At 45.0% G+C, this 8,832-nt stretch overlaps 1 pseudogene; it reads left to right on the top strand.

Moving 5' to 3' along the window:
- The first annotated feature begins 398 nt into the window (after positions 1–398).
- On the top strand, positions 399–7,633 carry LOC123055922 (E3 ubiquitin-protein ligase RNF14-like; annotated as a pseudogene).
- The last annotated feature ends 1,199 nt before the right edge of the window (positions 7,634–8,832 follow it).

Consider the following 8,832-nt stretch of genomic DNA (forward strand, 5'->3'; position numbering starts at 1 on the left):
AACACCAATGTTGCAAAAGGCGTTATGCAACATGTGGTCTGTTGCAATGACGAGGACGAGGTTGGGTTGTTGGATGGTGCCAGATCTAACGGTTGCTGAGGCGGTGGATCTTCTGAAATTATCCGCCGGCGGATGCTTAGCGCCAAAAAACCTTAAAAAAGTTATGGCTACTAATTCAAGGCCAAAAGATCCGTCGGTGGATTTCAAGCATTTTCCCTCTATTATTGTGAGCGTATGCCATGGCCAATCTTTTCATACCAAAATCCACCAATGACGTGGCATAATCGGGTAGGAATCCTTACCGTAATTAAACTACGCAAACCTCAAACCTAAACGGAGAACACGCACGGTCCCAACTCAACTACAACTCCAAGTCTCTAAGCTCCGAGCTCCCCGCCATGGCTGCAGATTCCGTCGGCACCGCGTCATCGCCACCGCCGGTACCCCACCACGACCCTTCCCCTGACTACTCACACGAGGCGTCCTCCTCATCCTCCTCGGGCGCCGCGGCGGCACTGCCGGTGTCATGTGATGGCCGCGCCGAGGAGGACGTGCTCGACATTGACTCTCCCTGGGTCGCGGCGGCCGAGGCTGACTCCAGGCTGGAGGAAGCCACGGTGGCCGCGGCTTCATCGGGACTTCGCCTTCAGGCAGAGAGCAAGGCTTGCGAAGACGAGATACGAAACAAACAGGAGCAACAAGAGGATGAGGTCCAGTATACTAACTACTCTAGTGGGGTCAAGTTGGGAAAATTTCACCAATCTTGTGATCTTGGACTTTGCTGTGACGATTTTGACACTGAGTTCGATTTTTCTGGTTTTGGATGATGGTTCTGCCGAAATAAAACACCGAAGTTGGTGGCATGTAGACAATGCCTGACAAGAGGCATAGCCCTATTCGAGAAACGAACAATGTTGGACTGTTGATTTTGAGTTCATTCTAACAATTTTGTAGCATGGCTCATTCGTTTGCTCATTGTATCTCCACTACAGCTGATGGCATTGAAAGCAATATATGGGGACGACCTTGTTGAATTCGAAAGCAAAGCAGGGCTACGCTATTTCCAGGTTTCTGCGTTGTGGTGTTGTCGTTCATCTTTTCTTGGATGGTGGAAATCTGGGTTTAATGCTGTTTCATCTGTACCACTTCAATTACAGGTTTGCATACGTTACGATCTTCATGATGACGCTCAAGTGTGTGCCAGGCTTTCTTCTTCACGAAGAAGTTCTTTCAGCCTCATCTCTGCGTCTAGCTTGGCATGAAACTCTGCGGCTGGCAGAATCGTGGTTTCTGCTTTTACATCTAAGGACTGAATAAGGGTAAGGAGCCGTTCCTTTTCAACCTTATAAATCCCGCTTAGATGCTTAGCCCACCCACGTAGAAAACTTCTCAGGTGCCTAATCTTATTCTGCCAGCGCTCAAGCGCAGTCCTCCCTCCTGCATCCTTAGCCAACTCTCTGGCTACGAGATCAAGGAAACCTTCTCTTTCAAACCAAGCAAGCTCGAATGAGAAGACATTTTTATTGCCCAGGTGAGAGGCCTCACCAGAGTCAAGAAATAGAGGCGTGTGGTCAGAAATACCACGAGAGAGTGCCTGAACTGTAACAAAGGGAAACTTCTGTTCCCATTCGACACTTGCCAGTACACGATCCAACTTCTCAAATGTTGGATTTAGCATTGCGTTAGCCCAAGTGAACTTCCTACCCGAAAGCTCAATCTCTCTCAGATCCAAGCTTTCAATGATAGTGTTAAACATGAACGACCATCTCCCGTCAAAATTATCATTATTCTTCTCATCACGCCTCCTAATGATGTTAAAATCCCCCCCACCCCCCACCAGGATTGGTAGCTGCTCAGAGCCACACACTCTAACTAGATCAGCCAAGAAATACGGTTTGAATTCTGGCTGTGCGGCACCATAGACCGCCACCAGAGCCCAATCAAACCCATCAGCCTTCGAGCGCACCCTAAACTTAACAGCAAAATCTCCCATGACCACACTTCGGACTTCGAGAGACTCGCATCTCACACCGAGTAAGATCCCACCCGATCTTCCTCGCGGCGGAAGATAGTGCCAGTCGAAATCAATACCACCTGATAGAGTATTGAGAAATTGTGGCGAGAAATTATCTCGGCCAGTTTCCGACAAAGCAATAAAGTCCAGCCTATGCTCGATAGACGCTTCAACAAGAAACCTTATTTTAGCCAAGTCTTTGAGACCTCTGCTATTCCAAAAGATTCCTTTAATATCTCGTCATGGAATTTTTTAGTCGTGCGGATCCTAGCACTCCTACGCACTGCGGACGTCGGGTAAATCTTCCGCTTCCATTTGCGTTTAGGACTGGTCTTACTCTCCAGCTGGTCGTCACAACCAGGCTCAGGAGGTCTTACTACAGCATCCTCAAAACTCTTATCTTCCTCCTCAGGCTCAGAGATGGGATTAGCAAGATCCGCACAGAAGTTATCCAGCACCCGGACCCCCAAAGCATCAATATCGGAATCATTCATGGGTTTGACCGCTGCTAAGTTACGAATCATTTCTAAAGCCCTCTTGGCTTCTAAATCAAGTAAATCATTAACGGACTTTGAAAGTTCACCCTCATTACTCCCTAGTGAAATTCCTAATTGGTTTGCATTATTAACAATCTCATCGTTTGAAAAATGCAAGATAGAATTAGAAGTATTAACCGACATACCAGTAGTGACCTGAATGTCACGAAGCTTGGCCGCCCTCATGGCGCACCGCTCCTGTATATCGTCCACCTCCGGATGGTCCTGAAGACGGCAGCTCAACCGTCTCCCCTCAGAGACCGGATCCGGAATCCCGTCAAACGCTATTACCTCCTCCCGAGTGAAGTTGCCCGGGGGGGTCTTGCCTCACCCCGAACACCAAGCCGGTCCCCACGGCAGGGAGACGGCACCACGTCGGTTGATGGGGTAACATGGGCCGCCTGCCCTAATTCCCCACCCAACCCAGCCAGCCGACAAGAGCTGCTCGCCGGCGCCAACGGAGGGCTGGCCACCCTAGACGCCGAAGGAGGAGAGGGCCCCGAGGCCACCTGCCCCGGGCCCCCTCCAGGGACCGAAACTGCCGCCTGCAGCTCCGTCCAAGAATGATATTTTGGCAGCTCCTTTTTCTGAAAAGGAGGTTTTCGAAGCCATCTCGCAGATGAAAAATAATAAAGCTCCTGGCCCGGATGGTTTCCCGGCTGAGTTTTATAAGAAGTGCTGGCATATTATTAAAGGGGACCTGTTGCCGATGTTCCATGATTTGTTCTCGGGGCAGCTCCAGCTTTTTCAGCTAAATTTTGGTACGATAACCCTCCTTCCTAAGAAAATAGAGGCTGTGAGAATCGAGCAATTCAGACCCATCTGTCTTCTCAATGTTAATTTCAAAATTTTTACAAAGGTCGGAATGATTAGGCTCACACAGATTGCGCATGCTGTTGTGCAGCCTACTCAAACTGCTTTCATGCTGGATAGGAACATCCTTGAAGGGGTTGTGGTCCTTCTGAAACGCTCCATGAGATTCGCACGAAAAAACTTGATGGAGTTATTTTCAAGGTGGATTTTGAGAAGGCGTACGATAAAGTCAAATGGCCGTTCCTTCAACAAGCCTTACGCATGAAGGGTTTTGATGAAGCTTGGTGACGCCAGGTAGAATCTTTCATGCAAAAAGGGAGTGTTGGAATTAAAGTGAATGACGATATAGGTCATTATTTCCAGACACACAAGGGCCTGAGACAAGGTGATCCCATGTCCCCTATCTTGTTCAACATTGTCATTGATATGTTGGCGATCCTGATAGGGAGGGCAAAGGAGGCCGGTCAGGTGGGTGGCTTGGTGCCTCATCTAGTTGATGGTGCTATGTCCTTCCTACAGTACGCTGATGATACAATCATCTTCATGGAGCACAACGTGGCTAAAGCGAGAAATATGAAGCTGGTGTTATGCTTATTTGAACAATTGTCTGGATTGAAGATTAATTTTCATAAAAGCGAGTTGTTCTACTTTGGTAGAGCCAAGGACGAACAAGAGGCTTATAGGCAATTGTTTGGATGTGAATTGGGGGCTTTACCTTTTACGTACCTAGGTATACCCATTCACCATCGAAAGCTAACAAACAGAGAGTGGAAGTGCATTGAGGATCGGTTTGAGAAGAAACTGAGTTGCTGGAAAGGAAAACTCATGTCATATGGAGGCCGATTGATTCTCATTAATTCGGTGCTCACGAGTATGCCTATGTTTCTCTTATCCTTCTTTGAAGTCCCAGTTGGGGTTAGGAAGAGGCTGGACTTCTATCGATCCCGTTTCTTCTGGCAGAGTGACGAACTTAAGAGAAAATACCGACTCGCCAAATGGGATATCGTCTGTCGACCAAAGGACCAGGGGGGCCTTGGTATCGAGAATCTTGAAGTCAAGAACAGATGCCTTCTCAGTAAGTGGCTGTACAAGTTGTCAGTTGAGACTGAGGCAACTTGGGCGCAGATTCTCCGTAGTAAGTATTTGCAGTCCAAGACTTTGTCCCAGGTGACAGTCAGACCAACTGACTCGCCATTTTGGAAGGGTCTTATGAGAGTCAAAGCCGCCTTCTTTAATAGAACAAAGTTTATTGTCGGTAATGGCAACACCACTCGCTTCTGGGAGGATACTTGGCTTGGTGAAACGCCGTTGGCGCTCCAGTATCCGTCCCTGTATCGTATTGTTCAGCGTCGTGATTCTCTTGTTGCAACGATTATGCAGTCCATTCCCCTCAATATTCAGTTTCGGAGGGTGCTTGTTGGCGACCGGTGGGAAGCTTGGCTTCATTTGGTGAGTAGACCGATGGAGGTTCAGCTAACTCATCTGCCTGATCAGTTGTGTTGGAAGCTTACTAGATCTGGAGAGTTTATAGTCAAATCGATGTATATCGATGTCATTAACTCTAGAAGTATTCATAGTTCCAAACATGTTTGGAAAGTCAAAGTTCCTTTGAAGTTTAAAGTGTTTATGTGGTTTGTGCATAAACAAGTCATTTTAACAAAGGACAATTTGGTTAAGCGCAACTGGACAGGATCTACTAGGTGTAGTTTTTGTGATCGGGATGAGACTATCAAGCACCTCTTCTTTGATTGCCCGTTGGCGAGAGTTTTGTGGCGCACCGTGCAAATTGCCTTTAACATTACTCCTCCGAATTCGGTCAGTACGTTATTTGGAACGTGGCTTGCTGGGATAGAGTCAGAAACAGCTAGACACATTCGAGCAGGAGTATGTGCGTTGTTATGGGCAATTTGGAACTGCCGAAATGATTTGGTTTTTAACAGAACAACAACTATTCATTTTTTGCAGGTTTTATTCCGGGCTACCGCGTTGATCCGTACGTGGTCCTTACTCACTCCGACTGAGGCCAGGGAGCGTTTGGTTACTGGATCTGTCCAGTGGGAGATGGTAGCGCGGGATATCTTCAACCGGTTTGGATGGCGGTCATGTAATAGGGTAGGCGATTAGTTTACCTATCTTTTATTGTGCCAGCCGGTTGTGGCTTTTGGGCCTTCAGTTCTTGGCGTTGTGGCTCTGTGTGAGCTTGCCATTTTTACTTTTTTGCAAGACATTAAGACCTTGTTGAACCTTTTTTATCTATAAATGTGGCCGTATGCATCGTTCTGATGCAGAGGCCGGGGAGTCCCCCTTTTCGAAAAAAACTGAAAAAACAAAATATGGAGGATGTCCTGATGATGATCATGATACAGAAGAACATGATGCTGGACTTGATGAATTCTCTTACACCTGCAACTTTGAGTACTTGCCTCCTCTGATATTGACATGCCTACTTCCAAAATCATATCCTAGCAAAGAGCCCCCATATTTTACCGTAACGGCTAAATGGATGGATGGGCCTGATGTTTCTCAACTCTGTGAGATGCTTGATACCATTTGGGCAGAGATGCCGGGGCAGGAAGTGGTATATCAATGGGTCGAGTGGATACGCTATTCTTCATTAGCAAATCTCTGGCTTGATGGCAAAATATTGTTAGGTCCAGACATTCATAGATACAACGGAGATCGGCGCGCAATCTCAAGAAGTCTCTCACTAGAGTCTGTGATCCCTTCCATGCTCAGCTACAGTAGTAAGAAACATTACCAAGCTTTTCTTGAGGACCTCCATATGTGCATGATATGCCTTAACCAGTGGAAAGATGTTTCCCTTTTCCCCACTTGTTGTTTATTCAGCCGTAATATTAGTGAGGAACCAATCTATTATATGTTTGTTAAGAAATTTCTATGACATCTTTTCTTTTCAATCAAGTTTCTTTGGATACTGAATTGTACTTGTCTAAGATTTTTCCCCCTGTAAACTAAGTTTAGCTCTGAACCATTTAGGTTCAAACTTCATCAAGCTTCCATGCCAGCACTTGTATTGTGTGAAGTGCATGGAGACGTTATGCAAGATGCATGTGAAGGAAGGCACTTTGTTTCAGTTAGTTTGCCCTGACACCAAGTGCAAACTTCCATTCCACACTATCTGCTAAAGAGGCTTCTTAGCAAAGAAGAGTTTGAACGCTGGGATAGGCTTGCTCTCGAGAAAGCGTTGGACTCAATGTCAGACGTTTTTACTGCCCAAAATGTGTGGTTGGTTGCGTGGAAGATGAGGATAACAATGCGGAATGTCCGAAATGTTCGTTTACCTTCTGCGGTTTTTGCAAGGAATTATGGCATCCAGGGAAACAATGTCTAACTCCAGAACAAAAGCTCCAACGTCGGAGGGTAAAGATGCAACTAATAAAATCTCTTTGGTGTGTTTGAGCGTGTTAGAATTAGAGGGAGACTGTGAATGCTACTCCCTCTGTAACTTAATATAAGACTTTTTTTAACACTGTCATAGTGTCAAAAAACGTTTTACATTATGGAACAGAGGTAGTACTATTTTACTGAGCATGTGATGCTTATTTAGTTTTTGTTTTACGGTTGCAGGGGTCAGGCAGAATGACTGAGAGGGAGGTGGCGCAAGAACTAGCGAACATCAGAGAGTTATACAAAGATGTTCGGGTATGTCCGAAATGCCGAATTGCCATCGCCAAATGTGAAGGCTGCAACAAAATGGTGTGTGGAAACTGTGGTCAGTTCTTTTGCTTCCGCTGCGGCAAGGCGATCTGTGGCTACAGTCATTTCACGTAGGCCCTTCACACTTCTTCTCCATATGTTCATGAAATAAGGGGAGACGTGGATTGCTATGTTTTTTTCTACTTACCCAATGCACTGCAATTTGTAGGAACTGTCGCCTCTTTGAGCCTCATGACATGACAGACTTGGATAGACAAATGGATGAACTGCAATTTGGAAACCAGATGCGGAATCAGTTGAAACCGGTAGGTGCTATGGTGAGATGTCCAAGGTGTCGTGAAATGACTTTCAAGGTAGCCATGCCTAACTTTTGATGATTTGCCCATCCAAATATATAGCACTGGTTTGTCTCTCTATGGAATCTAACTGGGTTGACTAATGGCCATATATATACGTTTGCATCCAGGACGATGAGAAATATATCTTCTGTATGGTGTGCGCAGCAAGCTCTTGCACAATGTGCAAACGGATAATCACGGATAGGAGGATGAAGAGCGGGCACTGGGGGTCGTCAGAATGCTACTCCTCGTAGTACCGCTGAGTCACGGGTCTCTACCGGTCAACTTTCTTGCATCTAGGACATTTTGGCTAAGTTTACAGTTATTGAATTACGTTGTGTTTTGAACTCACTTTGTAAATACGGCGGAAAATTAACCAAGAAATTATAAAAAAATGTTATGCACAAGCATATACTTGCTTGCAGAGACTCGGTCTCACATCATGTATGGCCGATTAACGGTCGCCATATATGTCACAAGGAAGGTACATGGCTGCCAAAGGACGAATTCTTCCATTATTATTTACTATAAAAATAGTACAAGATACAGTACGTATAGATAGGTAGGTCTCTGTACATGTAGGAGCAACCAGAATGAAAATTTGCAATTGCTAGCTCTTGTTATTTTTGCCCCTAAAGCTTCATAGATGTGTGTTTTTTAAACCCAGAACCATAGAATAATAGTGCTATGGTATTTTTTCTATATTAAAATGAATATGTACATATGATACAAGAAAAAGCAGGAAAAAATAGAAAATTATCCTATGCTAGGTTTTGAAAACATCATGAACAAAAGATGATAATGTGAGCTAAGACAACATCATCCTAGATGAGTGTCAAACTGTCAATCCAGCTTTGCAAGCAATCCAAATTGTAGATCCTCGGTCCTCACTCTATGTGTTGAAGAATAGTAAGATCCTCCTTTAAAAGATACTTCCAAGTAGTGAGAGCGGGAGCTTCCATCCTGAAAATCTTGTCATTTCTTCGGTTCCAAATATTCCAACATCATAGGATAATGATGCCCAGGGAAGTTCCTTTCGGGAGTTCTTTAATAGCCAGTAGGGTTTCATCCAAAATAGAAATACGCCTTGGTTTATAGGGAAGAATGGACTGCCAAAAACTTTGTGCAAAAGTACAATCCCAGAATAGGTGCAAGGCAGTTTCTTCAGTTTTCTCACTGCAAAGAATACAATTGTAGAAATCACGAAACATTGATTTTCCCCTAACTAAATTTCTAGTGTTGATAGCTGAAGCCAAAAAAAGATATTATGTCATAATCTAGACTATTTGAGGTATGTGTCCCACAGATTTACTACATTTTTAAAAGTGCCAGGAAAGGAACATTTTTTTTCAACTTTGTGGCTAAAAACTACCACTTTCAGTTGATGACTGTTTTAGACGGTTTAAATGCATTTATGACAAGTGGGACCCGTCTGTCAGAGCTGTCAGGGCAG

Source organism: Triticum aestivum, chromosome 2D, assembly GCF_018294505.1.
Source record: "Triticum aestivum cultivar Chinese Spring chromosome 2D, IWGSC CS RefSeq v2.1, whole genome shotgun sequence".
In the NCBI taxonomy this organism is placed as follows: domain Eukaryota; kingdom Viridiplantae; phylum Streptophyta; class Magnoliopsida; order Poales; family Poaceae; genus Triticum; species Triticum aestivum.